At 41.0% G+C, this 25,355-nt stretch overlaps 1 pseudogene across 1 annotated transcript; it reads left to right on the forward strand.

Annotated features, from left to right (window-relative positions):
* The first annotated feature begins 8,536 nt into the window (after positions 1-8,536).
* On the forward strand, positions 8,537-9,393 carry LOC309626913 (thioredoxin, mitochondrial pseudogene; annotated as a pseudogene). Its single transcript has 2 exons — positions 8,537-8,548; positions 8,833-9,393. The product of its transcript is annotated as a thioredoxin, mitochondrial pseudogene (transcript).
* Positions 9,394-25,355: the final 15,962 nt, after the last annotated feature.

The raw sequence follows: 25,355 nt of genomic DNA on the forward strand, positions 1-25,355 counted from the left end.
GAATGCAAACAATCATAAGAGAATACTATCATGCTCCCTGACTTCAAACTATACTATCCATACAAAGCTATGGTAATCAAAACAGTATGATACTGGAACATAAAAATAGACACATAAATCAATGGAACAGAATAGAGAGTCCAGAAATAAACCCACTCATATATGGTAAATTAATCAATGACAAAGTAGGCAAGAACATACAGTGGGGAAAAGACCATCGCTTCAATAAGTGGTGTTGGGAAAACTGGACAGCTACATGTAAAAGAATGAAACTGGACCATTTTCGCACACCATATAGAAAAATAAACCTGAAGTGGATAAATACATCAATGTAAGACCTGAAGCCATAAAACTTTCAGAAATAAACAAAAAACACAGGTTTTACACTGTTTGACATTGATGATAGCAAAATTTTTTTGGATCCCTCTTCTTGGGCAAAGACAACAAAAGCAAAAATAAACAAATGGGACCACATCAAATGAAAAAGCTTTGGGATGGCAAAGGAAACCATCAACAAAATGAAAAGGCATTCTACTGAAGAGGAGAAGATATTTGCAAATGATATTTTTGATAAGAGGTTAATACTCAAAATATATAAATAACTCATATAACTCAATATGAAAACAACAAATAACCTGATTTAAAAATGGGCTGAGGACCTGAATAGGCATTTGCCAAAGAAGATATACAGATGGCCAACAAACACATGAAAAGATCTTCAACATCACTAATCATCAGGGAAGTGCAAATCATATATTACCTTACACCTGCCAGAATTATCATCATCAAGACAACAACTAAAAAGTGTTTGTGAGGATGTGGAGAAAGGGGAAACTTCCTGTTGTTGGGAATGTAAATGGGTGCAGCTTCTGGAAAACACTATGGGGGTTCCTCAAAAAGTTCAAAATAGAACTACCATATGATCCAGCAATTCCACTTCTGGGTATTTATCCAAAGAAGATGAAACACTAATGTGAAAAGATATATTCACCCTTACGTTCATTGAAGGATTATTTACAACAGCCAAGATATGGAAACCACCTAAATATCCATTGATAAATAAATGGATAAAGAAGAAGTGGGGTGTGTGTGTGTGTGTGTGTGTGTGTGTGTGTGTGTGTGTGTGTACTCAGCCATAAAAAAGCATGAAACGTTGTCATTTGCAACAATGGATGGACCTAGAGGGTATTGTGCTAAGTGAAATAAAGACAAATACATACAAAAAAAGACAAATACTATGTTTTCACTTATATGTGTAACCTAAAAATACAACCAATGAACAAATATAACAAAACAGAAATAGACTTATAGATACTAAGAACAAACTAGTGTTTGCCAAAGGAGAGTGGTTTGTGGGGATGGTCAAAATAGGTTAAGGGGATTAAGAGATACAAACTACTAGTTATAAAATAAGTCACAGGTAAGTCATTTTCAGCCCAGGGAATATAGTCAATAATATTGTAATAACTCTGTATAATCCATATTAAAATGTTGAATCACTATATTGTGCAATTAAAACTAATATTATATTGCAAGTGAACTATACTTCAAGAAAAGTAGAATTATTTTCCCACCCAGTTGCCAAGGCTATAATAATTGCATATTTGTTATCAAAGAAACATTTTCTCTTTTTAATTCTAAATTCAAATTAGTTTTTGTTTAGTAATGCTATCATCTTTTGTCAAATATGGCATGATTTAACATACCCTCTCCCCACTAACTTTAAATTGGTTGCTAAAGCAATACAATAGTTTGTATGGTGGATTTTTAAATTTATAGCTCATTAATATATTCTATTTATATAGCTATTGTTAGAAAGAATACATTTAAAATTTTTGATAGCTTTTTCATTTTTTTTTTACTTTCTTATATTTTATTTTATTTGTGCCATTTAGACATATTCAAAGGCAAATCCCAGAAAATATTAAGTTAAATTTGAAGTCTCAGTGGGAAAAGCATTTTAAAATTTAAAAAATTGAGGAATTAAGTCAGATACCCTTTGTTTCTCTCTCTAGTTCTTTTATGTTTAAAAATATGAGACTAATGAATGAATAAAAACTGTAGTTTAGTTTATGATTTAGCAATATTATTATTAGCAATAATATTATATATTAGCAATATTATTATTATTAGCAATTAGCAATATTATTATTAGCAATAATATTATGATTAGCAATATTTTTCGTAATGACAATATTTGATATCAAGTAACAAAAATAGACAGCTGTAAGCAAATGCATGTATACATACATGAATATATACACATAAATTATATATAACTATATGTAATAGTCCAAGAAAGCCAAAATAAAAATAAAATCAACATAGACTCCACTCAGTTTTTAATTTTGCACCTGTAGTTACATTGCTTTATTTTCAGCTTCTTCTCGTGGTTTTCTTTTAATTAAAAAAAAAAAAAAGTATATGTATTTTATATTCTCTGAGGAAAATAGAGAGATTGAGAAAAAGTAATCATCCACAATCAAACCACTGTAAAGATTTTGCTGCCTTTCTGTCCAGTATTTATCATACCCTTTCATTGCAATCTTTGAAAATTCCTTTGGTGTCAATTTGCTCACAACTGAGTGGCAACCTCATGGGTAAATTCAGCTTTCCGTAACAATTCATAGAGTTGAATTTGCTTTGTTTGGGCTTGCAATGTCCTACAGACCAAACAAGATTGAGAAATGAAATATTCTAATTGCATTGGTTTTGGATGTGTGCTAATGATGTATCTCCATTGATTTTACTTCTGCTTCAGGTTGACACCAGCTGTGCTTAATTGATAGACATCTAGTGCATTATTTGGGTACACTAGAAAAGAGATGCTTACCCCAAATAAAATGTTTAGGTGTTTCCTAAGAGTAATCCTAACATCTGGTCATTCCTAAGCCAGAAGGAGGTGTACTTCCAATTCTAATTACAGAAGTTCAATGACTTCTATTGTTTCACCACCATAAACATAGCTATATCCAATTTATCTTCCCTCCCCGTTTTTTTGCTACTCTATGTCAACACAGATTGTGACCTAGAGTCGGTGGCAGTAGAATGTAACACGCTCTTTTATTGAAAAATGATATCGTTTGTTTATGTTATATCCAACTAAATGGAATAATTCCTAATTATTTCTTAATGTCAATAAATGAGTAAAAGAGCCCAGTGGTTCAGTTAGGAACATACATATCTTCAAAGAGGAAAACAGACTCTACCTCATAGATGGTTAGAACAGCATGTCTGTACAAAGAGGGAAGGGATTGCTGGCTGCCCTCTTTAAAGACAACCTGCCTTTTGTTCTTTTAAAACACCAATGTGCCATCAATAGTTGTAAGTGCTTTATAAATATTGATTAATTTAATCTTTCTGAATACACTGTGGTAATTATTATTATCATGAATCAAGAATATATACATATACAATAAAATGGAAATAATGTTTAATTATATTTATCAGCTACTTTTCCAGCTTCTTCCCTTTTGGAATTGATTTTCTATATAACCCCAGGACCATCAAAACATCAGTATTGGCTATTAGAGAGAAAGAGAGGGAACAATAGGCATTTTTTTCTCGTAGGCTTAATAGCAAAGAGTAATGAAAGGGAAAATACATGGAGTCACTGGCTTTTGAGATTTTATCTAAAACACACCACCAGATTTTATTTATGTCACAATGTTGACAATTAGACTTTGGATTTATTTTGTTTTCGTCTAACTGAGCCTTTTTAAGTCATTTCAGGTCAAGTCAGAGAGAGTATAACATCATTCCAACATCACAGCTATATGATGTGGCTGTGTGTATGAGGATGTGTGTGCATGCGTGTGTGTGTGTAAATGTGCTTTCAGCCTCTGGTGCTATAGCCTCTGGAAGCAGTAATAATACATAGTCAAAGGTAATCTAGAAATGTTTTATGTTTCCACAACTTCTTATATTGAAAAAAAAGGAATTTTTGAATTTTGTAGTGTATTGTAGACTAATTCACATAGTGTCGGGATTGATGGACAATACCCCAACATGCACACATACATACATACACACACACATGCAAACACACACATACCTGCTGGGTTATTTCCTAGGAAGGGTAATTAAACATATTTTCTCATATTTAAAACATACTAGACCTATATTGAAGTCAGCAAAGAAAATGTGTGCAAACTGATATACAAAGTTTTACCAACTATCCACCAGAGATTTATTAGAATTTTGGACACCTAAATTTAATGCATAACATGTATTTGGAGAATAACCACAATGGTTTGGAAGAAGATTCAAAAAAATAAACTTAATAGAAATGATTTCTTTTAGCCTCAAGAATATAGGGCTTTGAAGTTTAATAATAGTTTTATATTGTAAAAACCCAAGTGTTTTTTGAAACATAATAGCAATAGATATTAATTGTCATAGGCACTTCAAAAACTTCTTTGTCCACATGCTGTCTATTGTTCTTTTTGTATCATCCAATGTAGTTCAGTTTATTAAGTAACATTTTTTTAATTGTATAGAATAAAAATTTCTTAGATTCAGACAACTCTCATCATAAAAACCTGACGATAACACCCAAAGTGGGTTAGTCTTTGACTGCAAAGAAGGTCCTACGTATATTTAAATTTGAGGAACTATCTTCTTTACTAAGTAAATCAATTTAATAATACAATATGCTACAGTGGTAATCAGGACCTTCTCCTGCCCAGGGAAATGGATTTGCCTTTGTGATGGTTAATTTTATGTGTCAACTTGTCTAGGCTACGATACCCGTATGTTTGATCAAACACCAGCCTAGATTTTGCTGTGAAAGCATTTTTAAAAACATGATTAACGAGTCAGCTCTACCCACCACCAGAGCCTCCCATCAAGCCTCTTAGATAACCTCAACCACCAGAGGGCAGACAGCAGAAGCAAGAAAAACTACAATCCTGCAGCCTGTGGACCAAAAACCACAGTTACAGAAAGATAGAGAAGATGAAAAGGCAGAGGGCTATGTACCAGATGAAGGAACAAGAAAAAAACCCAGAAAAACAACTAAATGAAGTGGAGATAGGCAACCTTCCAGAAAAAGAATTCAGAATAATGAGAGTGAAGATGATCCAGGACCTCGGAATAAGAATGGAGGCAAAGATTGAGAAGATGCAAGAAATGATTAACAAAGACCTAGAAGAATTAAAGAACAAACAAACAGAGATGACCAATACAATAACTGAAATGAAAACTACACTAGAAGGAATCAATAGCAGAATAACTGAGGCAGAAGAACGGATAAGTGACCTGGAAGACAGAAAGGTGGAATTCACTGCTGCGGAACAGACTAAAGAAAAAAGAATGAAAAGAAATGAAGACAGCCTAAGAGACCTCTGGGACAACATTAAACGCAACAACATTCACATTATAGGGGTCCCAGAAGGAGAAGAGAGAGAGAAAGGACCAGAGAAAATATTTGAAGAGATTATAGTCGAAAACTTCCCTAACATGGGAAAGGAAATAGCCACCCAAGTCCAGGAAGCGCAGAGAGTCCCATACAGGATAAACCCAAGGAGAAACACGCCGAGACACATAGTAATCAAAGTGGCAAAAATTAAAGACAAAGAAAAATTATTGAAAGCAGCAAGGGAAAAACGACAAATAACATACAAGGGAACTCCCATAAGGTTAACAGCTGATTTCTCAGCAGAAATTCTGCAAGCCAGAAGGGAGTGGCATGATATACTTAAAGTGATGAAAGGGAAGAACCTACAACCAAGATTATTCTACCCGGCAAGGATCTCATTTAGATTTGATGGAGAAATCAAAAGCTTTACACACAAGCAAAAGCTAAGAGAATTCAGCACCACCAAACCAGCTCTACAACAAATGCTAAAGGAACTTCTCTAAGTGGGAAACACAAGAGAAGAAAAGGACCTACAAAAACAAACCCAAAACAATTAAGAAAATGGTCATAGGAACATCCATATCGATAATTACCTTAAACGTGAATGGATTAAATGCCCCAACCAAAAGACATAGACTGGCTGAATGGATACAAAAACAAGACCCATATATATGCTGTCTACAAGAGACCCACTTTAGACCTAGGGACACATACAGACTGAAAGTGAGGGGATGGAAAAAGATATTCCATGCAAATGGAAATCAAAAGAAAGCTGGAGTAGCTATACTCATATCAGATAAAATGGACTTTAAAATAAAGAATGTTACAAGAGACAAGGAAGGACACTGCATAATGATCAAGGGATCAATCCAAGAAGAAGATATAACAATTATAAATATATATGCACCCAACATAGGAGCACCTCAATACATAAGGCAACTGCTAACAGCTATAAAAGAGGAAATTGACAGTAACACAATCATAGTGGGGGACTTTAACACCTCACTGACACCAATGGACAAATCATCCAAAATGAAAATAAATAAGGAAACAGAAGCTTTAAATGACACAATAGACCAGATAGATTTAATTGATATATATAGGACATTCCATCCAAAAACAGCAGATTACACGTTCTTCTCAAGTGCGCACGGAACATTCTCCAGGATAGATCACAATTTGGGTCACAAATCAAGCCTCAGTAAATTTAAAAAAATTGAAATCATATCAAGCATCTTTTCTGACCACAACGCTATGAGATTAGAAATGAATTACAGGGAAAAAAACGTAAAAAAGACAAACACATGGAGGCTAAACAATACGTTACTAAATAACCAAGAGATCACTGAAGAAATCAAAGAGGAAATAAAAAAATACCTAGAGACAAATGACAATAAAAACACGACGACCCAAAGCCTATGGGATGCAGCGAAAGCAGTTCTAAGAGGGAAGTTTATAGCTATGCAAGCCTACCTAAAGAAACAAGAAAAATCTCAAGTAAACAATCTAAGCTTACACCTAAAGAAACTAGAGAAAGAAGAACAAACAAAACCCAAAGTTAGCAGAAGGAAAGAAATCATAAAGATCAGAGCAGAAATAAATGAAATAGAAACAAAGAAAACAATAGCAAAGATCAATAAAACTAAAAGCTGGTTCTTTGAGAAGATAAACAAAATTGATAAGCCATTAGCCAGACTCATCCAGAAAAAGAGGGAGAGGACTCAAATCAATAAAATCAGAAATGAAAAAGGAGAAGTTACAACAGACACCGCAGAAATACAAAGCATCCTAAGAGACTACTACAAGCAACTTTATGCCAATAAAATGGACAACTTGGAAGAAATGGACAAATTTTTAGAAAGGTATAACCTTCCAAGACTGAACCAGGAAGAAACAGAAAATATGAACAGACCAATCACAAGTAATGAAATTGAAACTGCGATTAAAAATCGTCCAACAAACAAAAGTCCAGGACCAGATGGCTTCACAGGTGAATTCTATCAAACATTTAGAGAAGAGCTAACACCCATCCTTCTCAAACTCTTCCAAAAAATTGCAGAGGAAGGAACACTCCCAAACTCGTTCTATGAGGCCACCATCACCCTGATACCAAAACCAGACAAAGACACTACAAAAAAAGAAAATTACAGACCAATATCACTGATGAATATAGATGCAAAAATCCTCAACAAAATACTAGCAAACAGAATCCAACAACACATTAAAAGGATCATACACCATGATCAAGTGGGATTTATCCCAGGGATGCAAGGATTCTTTAATATATGCAAATCAATCAATGTGATACACCATATTAACAAATTGAAGAATAAAAACCATATGATCATCTCAATAGATGCAGAAAAAGCTTTTGACAAAATTCAACACCCATTTATGATAAAAACTCTCCAGAAAGTGGGCATAGAGGGAACCTACCTCAACATAATAAAGGCCATATATGACAAACCCACAGCAAACATCATTCTCAATGGTGAAAAACTGAAAGCATTTCCTCTAAGATCAGGAATGAGACAAGGATGTCCACTCTCACCACTATTATTCAACATAGTTCTGAAAGTCCTAGCCACGGCAATCAGAGAAGAAAAAGAAATAAAAGGAATACAAATTGGAAAAGAAGAAGTAAAACCGTCACTGTTTGCGGAAGACATGATGCTATACATAGAGAATCCTAAAACTGCCACCAGAAAACTGCTAGAGCTAATTAATGAATATGGTAACGTTGCAGGATACAAAATGAATGCACAGAAATCTCTTGCATTCCTATACACTAATGATGAAAAATCTGAAAGAGAAATTATGGAAACACTCCCATTTACCATTGCAACAAAAAGAATAAAATACCTAGGAATAAACCAAAAAAAAAAAACTGGTAAATGAAAACAACATTTAAAATTGTGTTGTCATTAGAGTATACACAAAGTAATTGAAGCTGTAGGTATAGAAGTGGTTGCCTTGAGAAGACATGTATAATAAGGAAAGGAAGAAAGGAAGGAAGGAAAGAAGGAAGGAAGGAGGGGAAGAAGGAAAGCAAGAAGGAAGGAAGAGAAGGAAGGGAAGGAAAGAAGAGGTCTTCAAAAATAGGGAGATTTAAGTGGCATTTAAGTAAACCTGCCAAAGGGAGCAGTGGCAATCAAGGGACCTGAGTATTAATTAGGAATGACTGATCACGTGAGTCCCATGAGGGTAGGGATCACATCTGCTTCTCATTTCTGGAGCAGAGCACCTAGCACAGTACCTGGCCAGTAGATGCTCCATTCGCAATTGTCCAGTGTTGTCCATGGGGCAGGAAAGCTACAAATACCATTGCCTGCGGCAACTGGGTGACTGGGGATGTGTGCAAGCTGGATGGCAGGCAGTGAGTAAAGAAATGAATAGGGAACAGAAGTGCCCTTGACCGGTGGGGAGGGCCGCGCTGTGCACCCCTCTGCTCTCGCTGCAGGGAGATGGCTTAGCGACTTCTCCTGGGGAGGTTCCTGGCCTCCATAATCTGCAGGAAGCCCTCTCAGAGTCAGTGGGCGCCCCTTGCCTCCAGGGCCCTGCAGACCCCACAGCGCAGTCCTAATAACCTGACAGTAACACCCAGCCAAGCCCAGTCAATATACACCACCAGAGTCTGTACAATGACCTTTAACATCCAGGATGGACCAGACTTTCAAGACTGAGTTGTCAACAGTGAGACACCAGTGGTTGTGGATTTCCATGCACAGTGATGTGGTCCCTGCAAGATCCTGGGGCCAAGGTTAGAGAAGGTGGTGGCCAAGCAGCATGGAAAGGTGGTGATGGCCAAGGCGGATATTGATGACCACACAGACCTCGCCATAGAGTATGAGGTATCAGCTGTGCCCACCGTGCTGGCCATCAAGAATGGGGATGTGGTGGACAAGTTTGTGGGCATCAAGGATGAGGACCAGCTGGAGGCCTTCCTGAAGAAGCTGATTGTCTGACAAGCAGGGAAGCGTCCTGACTGCCCCTGCCCACCTGGGCCCCGTGGTCCCAGGGGACCCAGATGGAACTCATAGCCCTTCTGTGCCGGCCCTTCCTACCTCCTCCCTCTGCCTGGCCCCTGTGGGTCCGTGCTTTGGAGACCAGGCCTCCAAACACAGGAGCCTCAAGTGCTCCCAACCTGGTTGACCGCCAGGGTGGCCGCCCAAGGAGCGGTGCCGCCACCGAGCTGGGACAGCCATCTCCTCACCCACTCTCTGCTCCTTCTAGGGCTTGTTGCCGTGCTCCCAGGATGCTGGGACAGAGTCCCGGGGCCAGCCTGCAGTAACAGCTTGGTCTCCCTGCTCCCTTCTGATCTGAACCCCGGTGCCTGGCTCATCTGCCTCCTGCATTTTTCTTTCCTGCTGCTGTTTTGTAAAAAAAAAAAAAAAAAACAGAAGAAGCAAAAAAGAAACCCAGGGCTTCCCTGGTGGCGCAGTGGTTGAGAATCTGCCTGCTAATGCAGGGGACACGGGTTTGAGCCCTGGTCTGGGAAGATCCCACATGCCGCGGAGCAACTGGGCCCGTGAGCCACAATTACTGAGCCTGCGCGTCTGGAGCCTGTGCTCCGCAACAAGAGAGGCCGCGATAGTGAGAGGCCCGCGCACCGCGATGAAGAGTGGCCCCCGCTTGCCACAACTAGAGAAAGCCCTCGCACAGAAACGAAGACCCAACACAGCCATAAATTAATTAATTAATTAATTACCAAAAAAAACAACCCATAGAATACAGTACCAACAGCGGACCGTAATACAATCCACGGTCGTTGGTGATAACGATGTGTCAATGTAGGTCCATTTATTGTAACAAATGTACCACTCTGGTGTGGGATGTTGATGATGGGGAAGGCTGTGCATGTGTGAGGGCAGGGGGAGTATATGAGAAGTCGCTGTACTTTCTACTCATTTTGCTAATGTTTTGTTATTTGTAATTTCTTCTAAAAAAAAGAGGATATTAAAAAAAAAAAAGAAATGAGTTATCAAGCCATGAAAAGACACGAAGGAACCTTAAGTGCATATTGCTAAATAAAAGAAGCCAATCTGAAAAGGCTGCATACTGAATGACTCCAACTATATGACATTCTGGGAAAGAAAGTAAAAAGATGTGATAGTCAGGGGTCAAGGGTCAAGGCGGGGTGAGGAAGTGATGATTAGGTGAAACACAGGAGATATTGAAGGCAGTGAAACTATTCTGTAGGATACCGTATTGATGGATACATGACATTATTTGTCAAAACCTACGGAACTGTACAACACAAAGAGCGAATCCTAATGCAAACTATGGACTTTAGTTAGTAATGCTATATGAATATTGGTTCATCAATTGTAATAAATTATAACTGCACTAAGGCAAGAGAACTAAGAGAGAACTAAGAACCGCACTAAGGAGAAACTGTGAGTGGGAAAAGGAGAGGATATATGGAAACTCTCTGTACTATCTGCTCAATTTTCTTTTTTTTAATTTTATTTTACTTTATTTCTTTATTTCTTTATTTTTGGCTGTGTTGGGTCTTCGTTGCTGCACGCGGGCTTTCTCTAGTTGTGGTGAGCGGGGCCACTCTTTGTTATGGTGCACAGGCTTCTCATTGTGGTGGCTTCTCTTGTTGTGGAGCACAGGCTCTAGGCGCACAGGCTTCAGTAGTTGTGGCATGCGGGCTCAGTAGTTGTGGCTCACGGGCTCTAGAGCGCAAGCTCAGTAGTTGTGGCACATGGGCTTAGTTGCTCTGTAGCATGTGGGATCTTCCCAGACCAGGGATCAAACCCGTGTCCCCTGCATTGGCAGGAGGATTGTTAACCACTGCACCACCAGGGAAGCCCTATCTGCTCAATTTTCTGTAAACCTAAAACTGCTTTAAAAAATTGTTTATTAATTTTGTAAAAAGTGCAACCCATGGCTTGACCAGTTCTGTATATACCACTTTCTTAGGCAGTAAGTTATCTTTGCAGAGCGCCTTTGGGCAACAAGCAATGATGCAGCATAGCCCACATAGACAGAAGGGTTTTGAAGACAACAAGCCTTCAAACTCATCCCCCCACTAGAGTGTGAGCAGGAATGACAGAAGGGGGAACAGAATGTGGTGTGTGGAACCCTGGGTCCCCCTTTTAGCTACAATCAAGGAGTCACTGAGCACATGAAGGCAGCCTCACAGGGGTAGCACCGCTCTAAGAAACAAGCGACACTTCTGACTTGTTTTACCCAAATAACTTAAACAAGCAGATAATAACCAAGTGATTCATCCTACATGATCTTCAGTTTTCCCATTGATACAACTGACAGTATTATGCATTATAGATGCTGCTGTGTTGTTTTCAAGCCTTCCTTGAAAGCCTTAACAAAAACGTCAAAACATCCTCGCATATGATACTGATGATAAGGAAGTGGATATGTGTGATCACATATGAGATATCTTATTAAGGAAAGTGTGGGAGGGTTCTTCTTTAGAATATTTTCAAAAAGCTCTTCTAAACACTAGATATATTTTTTATTACTTTTACTGCTGTTATTCTCCTACTTGTTACCTGAAGTTTCGTCTAAGGACCGCAGGGGTTTTCTTAACCTTACAAGTAAGTTTCTGTTGAGTAGAACCTCGTCATGCTACTTGTTGCTATTGATAGAGTTTGTTAAGCCAACAGTGAAAGCAATCTGTCCTCTCAATGCATGGTAGCACTTCAATACTGGAGATTCTGTAATGAATTTTAAAATCAGAGATGAGAAGCATTTCCCCCACCCACCTGGGATTGGAAAGAGAAAATTCAGTAAGACAAAACAGGATGCAGAGCTTAAGAAGTGGGTTAGAGCCCACGACGTTCTAAGAATCACAACTGTTGAAGAAATATTAAGCAGACCAGAAAATTAGTGAAATGAGTCCAGGTTGAGTGAGACTGAATGCTTTCCCCAAGTCCCACATGGTAACTGCCTTTTTTCTTCTGTAGGGAGAGAAAGAATTGGGAAGAGATTTCAGATTTCTAGAGATTCACTTGAATAGTTCCTGCTGCACTGCTCACTGGGACAATATTCTTTTTCCTCCCCAAGGTGGCCATATGCAGCAGCAGTTCACCCCATCCATTCACTCTCATCACTTAGAATGGAGTTGTCCCCATGCAAACATCGAGCAATGGCACCGTGAGAATTGAGAGGCTCATGAAAGCAAGGCTGATGGGAGCCCTGGGGTGCACCCCCAAACTAAAAGGACTCAGGTTGCAAGACCTGTCACTTAACAGTCACAGCAGGATATAGTTTTGGTAATTGAAGCCTAATTTGGATTGTGTTTTTGGAAAACGATGACATTAGTTTTCTAAAAACTAGAAAATTTTTTAGGGGGGAGTGGTGGTTCTCTCCAACTCCACTTTGAAGCTAAAATGGCAAACTGTTTAGAATACAAACTTTTTCTTCCCGTGGATTTATGTAGTAGATGTTTCAAAATGACTGGCAAATACATAGAATTCATACAAAGTTAGAGGCAAAAGGGTGCTCCAGAACCCTCTGGTTGAATCTCTTCACTCTATAGTTGAGGAGAATGAGGTCCAGAGAGGCTAAGTGTTATGCCCAAGGGCACACAGCTGGCTCACAAGATGAGACTTGAATCCGGATTGCCTATGTACTGGCCAATGCTCTTCCCTCTCTACTGTGCTCTACTTCCCAGCACCACAAGAGGACACCTACTGTGTCTTGCAGAATCTAGACTATTTTTTGAAAGCTTGGAACTAAACTTGTGACTAATTAGAATACCGTGTGCCACCACCTTTCAGTCACCAGCTAAAATCCACTGCTCCCCGTCGCAGCACGCCCGAGGCCTTCTGGGTAACCAAAGAAAGATTATTGTCTCAACTCAGTTCTCTGTGTCTAGGTACCCACAAAATGGAAATCACTTTACTTGGGGAAGAGCAAGAGGACAAGATGAGATGAAAAGGAAGCATGTTTAAAATGGATAGAAGGAGGCACTTTTTTCCCACTACACACAATTGAACTGGGGAACTCACTGCAGCAGGATATTAAGATCAATGGTGAAGATTTGTGTTTTAAAAGATTAGACATTTCACATGCATATCATCAACAGCGACACTCAATGGGATGAAAGTAAGATGGATGAAAGTTCTCAAGCTTCAGTGCGTAAGCTGATCACCAACTGGGTCAGGTGAAAAGAAAACAAGTTGTCGACTGGATTAAAATTTCACAGAAAGGCAGATCTGGGGGGTTCCAGTCATTGCTGCTGTGTAACAAACCACTCCAAAGTAGTGGTGTGAACCAACAGGCATTTTATTATGCGCATGGATACGGTGGGTCAGGAATTTGGAGAGGGCACAGCAGGGATGGCTTGTCTCTGATTCATGACATCTGGGGCCTCAGTTGGGAAGACTTGAACAACTAGGAATGACTTGAGGTTGGGGGCTGGAATCATCTGGAAGCTTCTTTACCTAACCTGGGATGACTTGAAGGCTCACTCAGCTGGGACTGTCAAGTGGAGCGTCTATATGTAGGTGTCAAGAGGGAGTGTCCCAAGAAAAAGCACTTCCAAAAAACAAGTGTCCCAAGAGACCCAGGTAGAAACTACACGGCCTTTTATGACCTATCCATGGAAGTTTTAGAGCATCACTTCCAACACAGTCCATGGGTCAAAACCGTCACAAGCCCACTGAGATTCAAGAGGAGGAGACTTAGGACCTCCTACATCCCTCCCCTATGGGGAATGGCAAGATCACATTGCAGAAAAACCTGTGGGATGGGAGAGGTTTTCGCAGCCATCTTTGGAAAATGCAATCCCCCAGGGAAGTGGTGGGTGATGTGAGGTTACAAGAACACACAATCTAGTGGAAAAAACTGACATATGAACAGAGAATCACAGTACAATAAAATAAATTTCAAGGTAGTTATTTCCCCCTCTTTTACAAGAATTCTTTTTTTTTCCCTTTGATAAGAGTCATCACATTAAAATTTTTACATTCATTGTCTGTCTTCTACTAGATTGGAATCTCCATGCATTTAGTTTCCTACTGTAACCCCTGTGCCTAAAACACTACCAAGCCCAAAATAGGCACTCAATAAATATTTGCTGAAAGAGTATATGAGTAAAGTGCTGTAATAGAGAAGTAGTGGGAGGGCTGTGGGAGTACAGGCAATAACAAAGCACTCAGCTTGACAGAAATGACATTTGAGTGGGTCTTGAATGCTCTTGAAGGATAAACAGCAATTTTTCTGGTGGAAAAAAAAGGGAATAAATTTTTCTCCGTAAATCTCCTCCAGAGACTTCATTAGCCAAGTTTAAGTGGGCAGATCTCATCCTAAGTGTACAGACTGCATGTAGTAGTTACAATGTTCTTGGTTGCAAGTGAAAGAAAAGAGGGACTCAAATGTATTAAAAAATAAGCAGCGTATCGTATCACATAACAACAAGTCTGGAGGCCAACAGTTCAGGCAGCCTCAATGCCATCCTTCTTCACTGGGTCCACTTAGCTCCTTTGTGGTTGCAAGATGGTGCCCACAGTGGTAGGCATCACAGGCAGACAAAACAATACCCAGCAGGGGAGAGGACTACTTCTCCTTTGGAGTAAGATCTTTCCCGTAAGCCCCTGACAGACTTAGCTCACACTGGCCCCCACACCACGCCTTATTGGCTAGGACTGTGTCCCATGCATGTAGGTAACCTAAACGCTGATAAGAAGAAGGGGAGAAACACGAGCGGTTAGACTAATCACGTGTTACTCCTTGGGGCTTGACCTGAAGCTCCTGCCTCTCCTGAAGCACAGGGCTATGCAGAAAAGGGTGGATTCCCCAACAAAACAGAACAAAACAAATAACGGGGGTTTTGTTAGGAAGGAAAAAGGGGAGATGACTCCTCGGCACATAATCAACAGTGTTTGCAACATTAGGCTTGGGGAAGGTTAATGTTCTGTTTTCTTTGTGGATGACTATTACCTAACAATTTTATTTATTCTTTTTCATGCTTTTTGCTCCTTTCCTTTCTCCTCTGCGCTAGTAGTCAGTTGAATAAATCAAGCGCTGTATCAACAGGAAAGAGTGTCATGTGTACAGTGTACATACGAATCTAATTAATCAAAAATATGTTGATTAGACGTGAGTGCACTTTCAGGTAAAAACCTTGATTCAGATGCTTCTGATAGCATAGCCATGCCCAGCTGTTCACCACTTGAATCGTGCTCTTTCATGGCCTTGTGCCCGTTACTTGTGCTGATTCCTCTGTCTAGGAAGTCCTTCTCAGTTTCCTTACCTATAGTGGATACTAGTGATTGCCTCTCCAGCGTCCATTCTATCCTTCTAGTAATTTGCTTGAAGAGATGGCGAACTGCCAAGCTACTTTTTTCAGACTCCCTTGCAGCTAGGGTCTTGATCTGAAATAAGTTCAGTCAATCAGGTGCACTTGTGTAAGATTTGGAGGCAGATGCAAGGAGAAGGCATCATTCTGTTGCTGTTGCTGTTGGCCAGCAAGGTTTGAGCAATAATGTTAAGAGGCATTTAATGCTGTTGGACTCAATGTCCTGTTTCAGTGTCTAGTCACCAGTTTCATGGGTGTGAAGAGCCCTTGCTGCAGCACCATCCCAACTTCTGGAACATAGCTACTGTGGTAGGCCCGTGAACTCAATAGCCCAGGGGTACCCCCCTGACTTCTGCCCCTCCAGCTCATCAATTTTGTAAGCCTCTGTTTGGTTCTCAGTATTAAATATTTCTCTGTTTGAAACACCTAGAGTGGTTTCTTCCTGTACTAAACCCTGACTCATAGATCACCTAATTCATATTCAGCCTTCCAGGCACAGCCTGGGTCTTCCCTGAGCCACCAGGTTGGGCCAGGTGCTTCCTCTGTGCTCCCACCACGTCCTGCCTGGTAAGCCCATGCCTCTTCATCTTTGCACCCCTGGCACCAGTGTTTGGCTCACAGCATGTGCAGCAATCAATATTTACCGAACTGAAGCTCCCTCTGCCAAGATACCAGACAGGTCCTGAAATCTAGTCTAAAGGGTGCCCCACCTCATGCCTGGTCTGCAAAGCCCAAAGAACAAGTGGCTCTAGACTTACACTGGATTCTAGATGAATCCAGAGCCCTCAGCTTTTCCGTACTTTAGTCCCCCACACAAGAGGCCACACCAGAATTGAAAATTTGACCTGGTCCCCAGGAAAAGGATGATAAGGAACAAGGGAAGTTGCTTATCTCAAGAGTTACCATCTGGTGGTTTTCAGGACCCTCTACTGCTGGGCCTACAACGAGGCCTGCCATCAATGGCAGCATAGTCTTTGGAGCGAGGAAAACCCAAGTTGGAAGGTGTGTGCCGTTGTGTAGCAAGTTACTTTCTGAACCTCAGATTCTTAATCTATAAAATGGGGTTGATAATATCAACCTCACAGGATTCTTGGGGGTAAAAGAGATTATATATGTAAAATGCTTAGCACAGTGCACGCACATGGGAAATGCCCGATACCCATCAGTTACTGTTACGGCCACCATTGTTGTTGACTGTGCCATCCCTGTACCACAATTCTGTTACATATTTTTTACTTCATATACATATACTTTCCTTCAGCCCAAACAGACTCACATGCAGTTAGACTAGAACGTACTTCTCTATACTTTCTCCCGAGGTGTTCCATTTTACATCATGATGTGATTAACCCTTTTCTGCAGAAGATCCAGCTAGGCCCAAGTTTGGGGCTGTGCTGAGGAAATAACAAAACCATCTATGTCAGTGGCTCTCGACCCTAGCTGAAAATCAGGATCACCTGGAGAGCTAAAAACAAAACGGCAACAAAAATAAACAAATAAAACGAAACCAAGAAACAATGTCTGGGTCCGTCAACCAGAGATTCTGATTCAGTAGGGCCCAAGCATCAGTAGATCTTAAGGCTCCCCAGGTGATTGTAATGTGCAGCTGAGAGCCATGGCTGAGAGTGGGAAAGATTAGCGCTTCCATCGCCTCTGGGAAAGAAGAAAGAAGCTCTTACTTTTCTATAATCGCCACCACAGTGGAGGAGGGGAGAGGACTAAAGATTACAGTTGAATGATTCCACTTATAATGTGAACAAGGCATTCTTATTATGAACCTGGATAAATGACTCATCATGTTAATCCTCTGATTAGTGTCTGGGTTTCTCATCTAGAGGTGTCTGATCTGATGAGAAGAGGAGTTATCAGAAATGCTCTAGGACATGGAAAAAGCTAGCCTGGAAATACCTGTGAGGGATTTCAAGTTGGCTTGTGGGTGTCTGTCCTGTGCCAGCCCTGTGCACACTCGCACACTTGCGGGCTGGTTGCTGATGTCAGGTGTACGCACTTTGATCCAGGGCAAGTGAAATGATCCCTGCTTTGGCATAAAATCTAGCTAATATCTAAATGCTAGAGATAGCTGGTGACAGCTGGGAGTGTGCTCAGACATAAAGTACAGGCATAGCTCATTTGATTGCGCTTTGCAGACTTTGCTTTTTCACAAATTGAAGGTTTGTGACAACCCTGAGTTGTCAGATGATGGTTAGCATTTTTTAGAAATAAAGTATTTTTAAATTAAAATATGTACTTTTTTTAAAGACAGAATGCTCTTGCACACTTAATAGACTGAAGAATAGTGTAAACATAAGTTTTATAGACATTACTGGAAAACCAAAAAATCCATGTGACTCACTTTATTGTGATATTTCCTTTATTGCAGTGGTCTGGAAGCAAACCCACAATATCTCTGAGGTATGCCTGTACATCTAAAAAATGTAACTTTTTTCCCATTATTAAAGTGATACACAAAAGAAAATAGAGTGAGAAAACAGAAAAATAGCATGAACCCAGTAGAAACTAATAACAGACTTACATAGAGTTTCGAGGTGCTAGACATGGTTTTAAGCTCTTCACCATATAAATTCATTTACCCCTCACTACAACTCTATGAGGGGTAACTCCACTTTACAGATGAGGAAAGAGGACCTGGAGCTGTTGTGTGACTTGTCCAAAGTGGCAGCTAGTAAAGGAAGAGCCAAGGTTTGGACTCATGCTGCATTTAACAGGGTAGGGTCAACCTCAGAGATATATATAGCTCATAAGGTAAGCTTTATCCAAGGATTCAATGCCACTTGCTAAAGTTTAAAAAGTTAATCTCAGTTGCCATTTATTCACCCATTTATTTCACAAATATTTACCAAAGGCATCTATGGGCAGCACACTGTTCCAGGCTTGATTATCAAGATACTGAAGAGTATACAGAGGCTACCTGTCCAGTCATTCCTAGAGCATTGAACTCTCAAGTGTCTCAATATGTATAATCAATACAAGTATAGTAAGATTAGAAATGCAATAACTATTCTCTGATTACAAAATCCAAAACCAATACTTCAAAACTTTCAAAATGTCACAGTCTTACTAGATGGAATGTTTGGCACGATCCTCCGTATTTTCATCAATTAATAAGTACACCTTGGACAGTAATTTAAGTTGAACCTCATGAATTCCACTTTGTAGCAACACGTTTAATATAACAGTAGTGTCTTCAAGTCAGAAATTTGGTGTTTTTGGATGGATGGATGGATGGATGGATGGATGGATGGCTAGATGGAAGGATAGATGAGTGAATTAATAGCTAAGAATGCCTGGCAATGTTCTGGTTGCTTAAAAATTGCATCTTTAAAAATAATTCAGTGTTTTCCAGTTTGTTAAACAATAACTATGACTCAGAAGAAAATTGTGATTTCTGTCCTTTCCATGGACTAAATATGTAACTTCAAGGAAGCCATTATGATGCCAGTCCCATCTGATTGTTGTGAGGATCAAATGAGCTAACTGAAATGAATTATGTAGCACCCTGCCTAATACATGTTAAACAGCATATTTTAAACTGCCTTTAAAGTGAAATACTATATGCAGAAAAGCAAAAATTCAAATGATACAAAAAGCTATACAATGCAAAATACGTTTCTTTTGGGCAAGTTTTCCCGCTATTATTACTACTATTATTAGAGATCTCCAAGCAAAAATAACATCTCCCTGTTGATTAAGAAGGGAGAGGTTTACAGACTAGGAGATAACATCCTTTGAGTCAGAACCAAGTGAAATAACACATGTATTCTGGTTAAATTCCAGCATGAGTGATTAACATTCTCCAACTTCAAATAATTTTTATTATTAGCCAACACTTGTCCATCCCCAATAATACACATGTTGCATACAGGCCACAGAATGAGGCAGCCTCTCTTGGCATGTTCACAATCTGTGCATACTTTCCACTGAGGGTTTCCCTTTCTTTTTGATTGCTATTCCATAGCTTTCCAACTCCCACTACTTTCAACCCTGGGATGTTTGCCGACACTGAGTGCCAAGTAGTTCCAAAAACACCAAAACAATATAAGCACCTGTAGAATCCCAGGGAATGAAAGAGGTAAAGTACATTTTAAACATATTTATTAACGGTTTTAATGTTTGTGAAGAGATTTATATTTATTTCTTTTAACTTTGAGGCTGGGATTAATACACGTATTCCTCATTATTTCTCACAAAGTCTTGTTGATAAGCAGGAGGAAGAGGGCTATTCTGCAATTTTGTCTCCCAGTCTGTGGAAGTGGGATCCAGGACACAAGAACGACTCAGCCCTAAAGTGCAGTCCTGAGTCCCTCAAGAACTCAGGCCCTCCTGCCTTTTTCCCGCCTTCTTCCAGTAGAAGGAAGGGGTGGGGGGAGCGGGAAACAATTCAAACCCTCTTTGTAAGCGTGTGAATGAATTTCAAGAATGTTAAACACCTCAGTCTTCCAACCTAATTAGAACATGTAGAAAAGAGGCATTTTTAGGACATTTAAAACTTGCAGAGTAATAACCCATCTGGAGAGCGCCACAGTGCGTCCCAGTGGTCGAGGCGCCCAGCAGGTCTTCGCGCGGGCTCCCGCAGCTCCGTGCGCTCCGGATCCCCGGCGGCGCGCGGGTGCGCAGCTAAGCAGCGGGTAGCCCCCGGCGGTGGGGGGGGGGGCCGGCCCCTGCCCATCACAGAGCCCAGAGCCAGTGTTGCTTTTCTCTGCGGGCGACTTCGAACTGCCTGGATTTTTAACCCGATAAACTGATAAAGGACTAACATGTCTGGAGTCTTCCAAAGACAGAAAGAAAATCACTTTCTTGTCGCAACAGTAAGATTTTGTTACGAAATGCAAAAGTAAAGGTTAAAGCCTGGGAGATAACCGGTCGCATATGGGGGGAGGGGGGAGGAGGTGGTAAAAACTGTGGCTGTCGCGTCCCAACTATCTCGGTTCGAATCCCGGGTTTGCCATTTGAGAGCCTACTCTGTGCTAGGCGGTCGGAATACCGCGCTGAACAAGATTATCTAGGTTGTGGCTTTCTTGGGGGGAACTATCATTAGCTCGGTTCCCTTGGTATGCTTCTAAACTCTGTTTCTTCACCTATAAGAATTGTTGTAAGGATCTGAGACATCCTGTATTAAGATGAGAATGATTAACGCGCCGTCTGACACACAGTAGGGGCTCAGTAAGCATTTGTACTTCTCTCAATTTGAGCTCACCTGGTGAGGGCAGCGCAGAGAGGAGACAGGTGCCACGGTTAAGAATGATTCTTTGAGCAGTTCTTTTAAACAAGCGCTGGACTCTAAGGATGCTTAGCTGCAGATAGGAGAGCTGGTAGGTGCCCTGGAAGCTAGGGTTCATAAGCTAGAACATTACGGGAAAGTGAGCCCCGCACCAGTGGACGCCAGCAGAGAACTCAGGAGGGACTTCTAGCTAGGGTTTCCCGCTCCGGGTCTCAAGAAGGCGTGATTAGCATTCGCCCCGCCCCCCCATAGCTTCCCGGCCGGCGATTGGCCCACGCTCCTCGGCTGCCAGCTCCAGGCGGGGCCGGAGGGCGCCTGGGGAGAGGCTGAGCCCGCGGGGCAGTGGGCGGGGACGCGCGGAGAGCGTGGCGGGGCGGCCCACCAACCGAGCCCCAGCGCGAAGGGGCGGGGCCGGGGCGGAGCCTCCCGGCAGGCATTAGAAGCAGGTGACCCAGGCTGGGCGGGAGAGGCCAGTCAGTCCGAGGCCGTGACTCCACTGCGGCCAGCGCGGCCGCCGCCGCCGCCGCCGCCGCCGCGCGCAGTTCAATACCCGCCGGAGGTGGGCCAAAGGGTGCTAGAGCGCAGGGGAGGAGCGGAGCCCGGCGCGTCCCGGGAGAACCGCCACCGCCCCCAGGAGTCCGCTGGAGCGCGGATCCCCCTGCAGGGGAGGAGAAGAGCGGCGGGCGGGACGCGGCGGCGGGCGCGCACCATGCAGTCCTGTGAACAAACACTGGCAGCGATGGGGGAAAATAAGTGTCCCTGGACTTTGGACTAGATTACAGCCAGATATTCCAAAAGCATCGAGACACTGCTCTCTGCGGCCTCTGAAAACAAATGAGACCCATAACACCCTTGCATAAGCTTTTAAAACATGGATCAGTGTAGCAAAAGGAAAGCTGTTCCCCCCCCCCACCTCAATATATTTTTCTCTTCCTCCTCTTCTGAGAAAGCCTATATAGTGATGAGCACACACTTTACTGTTAGAGAATTCTGTTTGCTTTTCTAATCTGTTGAACCATTCCCTCATTTATATATGAAAGCCTATGTATTGATGAATACACACGTACACACACCACGCATACATACTTTACTGTTAAAAATTCCGTTTGCTTTCCTAATCTATTTAACCATTCATTCAAGAAGAGTGTGAGGCCATTACTGGGGAAGGGGGTGACAGTGCATTGGCCAGCAGAATACCAGTGACCAGGACTGAGTGGGGACTAAATTTAAGAAGCTAAAATGGCAAAAACAATTAAAATTTGAGGATGTCTCCCTAGAAAAACAGCAAGTGTAGGGATTTGCGCTTCATTTATACCAAAGTTGGAAAAGTCAGATTTAAGCCCAGGTCAGTTTTTACATTATGGATATTAAGTAAACAAGTGTATAGTTTCCATAGTGTATTTAAGCACTTTGCTGGTGGAAAGAAGCCTGGTGTTATAGTTTTCATGGACTTTCAGAAGCTATTCACGTTTATAAAAATGCACTGCTCTTACACACTCATCCTCTGAATCAAAATTTCAGTATATTCGACAAAACCTTGTACACAGAGCTCCAGAACTTTTTGCACATCTAATTCCTCTACTTGTTCAGAAGCTTCTTAGAACCTTGAAATAGATCCCCTGCCTGAGGGCCAGTTCCTCTCTTGTTTTTCAAATGAGGAACTTTTCTGATCACCTTGACCTCTTCCCTCAGTTAACATGTCTTCCCAGAAAGTACATAGATTATTCTGCTGCCTTAGGTCATTGTGCCTAATTTGGGTTTGTCCTCTTCCTTTTTTTTTTTGTTTGTGGAGGAGTGTAAAGATGATGCAGAATGTATCTAAAAGTCGTGGGATGATGTGGTTGAAGTGATTTAATTCTTCCTGTTAAAACAACTATTTTTCATTTTGGCAACATACCAAACCTAAAAAGAACAACCAATTTACTTTAAAAAAAAAAAAAAAAAGACAGTTAAGACAAAGGATACTAAGCCAAGGAGAGGCAATACAGGTAATGCATTTGGAGGTCTAGGTCCAGGCCAACTCTCAGAGCTGCCTCTGTTTTCAGCCTCTGTTCTCACCGCTGCTCTCCCCCTCCCTTCCCTCAAAGATGAAGCCCACCTGCTTCCCTCAAGTCTTACCTCAGCCACCCCTCCCGCTACCCAGGGCAGAGAAGCCCATCTATTTATGGTCGCCCCCTATTTCCATCTCATATGCTGTTTTCTTCTGATTTTTATTTTTATTAGGCAAACAATCCACACTCATGAAAACAATTATAAAATGGAAGGTTGTGGGGTGGTTTAGCAGCTTCTTCACAGCCAGCTCTGTGATTTTAGTGAGGATTTAAGGCCCAGTTTAGTTTCACATGTACAGCTTTTGGGCTGTCCCTTTCATGGTTCAATTGTAAGCAACGTCTCCCATCACAGATTAGGGGGTAAAGATTTAGAAGGAACTAATATGTGACCTCTCAGTAAATCAGTTGATAAGACTTAGGAAGTCATTTTCATTTCTATTATTAACCTCACACTTTGAAGTTGTCTAAATTGGCTGAAAATAAGTATTCTTGGTGCCTTATTGGTTTATCCTTGCAAACCTTTGTCTTGTTTTCTCGTAGTCATTTCCAGTGATAAGCCTGTGTGTGTGTTGTGTGTAATTGTGAGCAATGTACAAGCTTAAGTAACGTGCTGACACCACTGTTTCCAAGTTGGTATTCATTAGGCCGTTTCCTCCTGGGCTAGGGCTGCACTAATCCTGACACCGGCTGCCAGGAGAAAACCTCATGGATCCCACACCGCACCTTAATAACAGCATCCGTGACCTGCAGTCTCAAGTACAGAATGGGAACCCCAGAGCTAGGAAATGTAGTTGTATATTTTAATGAACTGCTACCCCTGCTAAAGAGGCTTCTTTCACTTTTGTGCTCTACAGAAAGACCAAGGGGGGTAGGAGGGACAAAGCTTTGAATAACTGCTTTCTAACACCGAATGTGGCCAACAGGACAGAGAACATCACAAATCTAGGCAGGTGTGAGGTACAGTGGCTGAGGATTTCCTGCTCCCCCTGCATGCCCTTTCTTGCCTCCAAAGTCCGATCAAGTGATCCTGGGAAAGAAATACGCCTGGGTTGAGGAGGGTGGTTTTGAAAGAAAAAGCTACCAAGACATTAAAGCAGGGTGAATGAAGGGTAGGCAGGATGAAAGTAACTAAGTAACCTGGCTCAGAACTCTCAAAAGCTTCTAGCAGCTTGATGACAGTTACAGGATTTATTTCAGTCTGTGGTACATCATTTGAAGACAATATTACTTCATGTTGTTCCAAACTGTATGTATAGTGTGTATGTGTTGTGGGTGTGTATCTAAATAACATCTATTATCTATACGAGAGATTTAGTGACTGTTGATTCGGGTCTGGTGCAGGTGACTCTATTACTGAGCCGAGCGAGGCACATCCTGCGTCAGTAGTGCGAGTCCAGGGCGTTCAGCGCTTTTTCTGACTTCCACGTGTGTGTAGTGCCTGTCCCACGCGGTATTGTCAGTGTCACGTCAAACCCAGAACTCTCAAAGCAGAGCCAGCGATATTTTCTTTGTAGACAATCAACTAGAATCTATAAAATTATTACTGGCAGGTGATTATAATTCCAGATCCCTAACACTAGCAAAAGGAAACCCAGAGCACCTTGATAAGAAGTTTTCTGTTTTTGTTTTGTTCCTGGAAGTCAGTAGAATAGCAGTTGTATGTGGTTATATTAGTGTCAAGATACTTAATTTGCTGACCTTATTATTTCAGAAAAAAAAAATTGTATGTATTATATTTGTGGGAAGTTAAAATAATGCTTTGAGATTTTTATCAACTCTGGAGAGTAGTTATTTATGAAAAACAAAGAAATGTCTATTTTTGTTTCTTTGTTCCCAATTACTGTAGATAAATTTTAAAGTGCGTTAAAGCAATGGTAAAGCAAATAAGATGCTGTACAAGTATTTTTCTCATGCTTTCATGGAGAGACACTGTTTTCTAAGAGTATCTGAAGGAGGTATGTGCATTCTAACTTCATGATCCGATTTCTCGGATGTACTTTGAATATAAGTGGCAACGTTTTTATTGATAATAAAATCAAAGAAATTCCAATCACCAGAAGGAGAACTAATGAAAACATGTTTTACCTGAATATACTTCCTAGGTTTCTCCTGCTGATCCTGTGATTGTTTCATGATTCACTTGAAGAAATGAAGGAAAACACACATAAGAACAGAGACATTACCTGAGATTGTGTTCTATTTTATCAACCCTCCATCTATACTCTGTACTGAAGCAATTTGGCTAGAAGTGCTGCTGTTGTTGTGTGTGTCTGGTTTGCAGTCAGAAACTCCCAAAACTTCATCATTCAGCAGTTAGATCCACAACTTTGTATTAAGGTCTAAATACAAGTCAGGGAACCCAGATAAGATAAGAGGATATATGGTTCTCCCTCTGTATTTGTGGGTAATTGGTTCCAGTCGTCTCCCTCCCCC

The sequence above is a fragment of the Balaenoptera borealis genome (assembly GCF_965194805.1).
Source record: "Balaenoptera borealis genome assembly, chromosome: 3".
Classification (NCBI taxonomy): domain Eukaryota; kingdom Metazoa; phylum Chordata; class Mammalia; order Artiodactyla; family Balaenopteridae; genus Balaenoptera; species Balaenoptera borealis.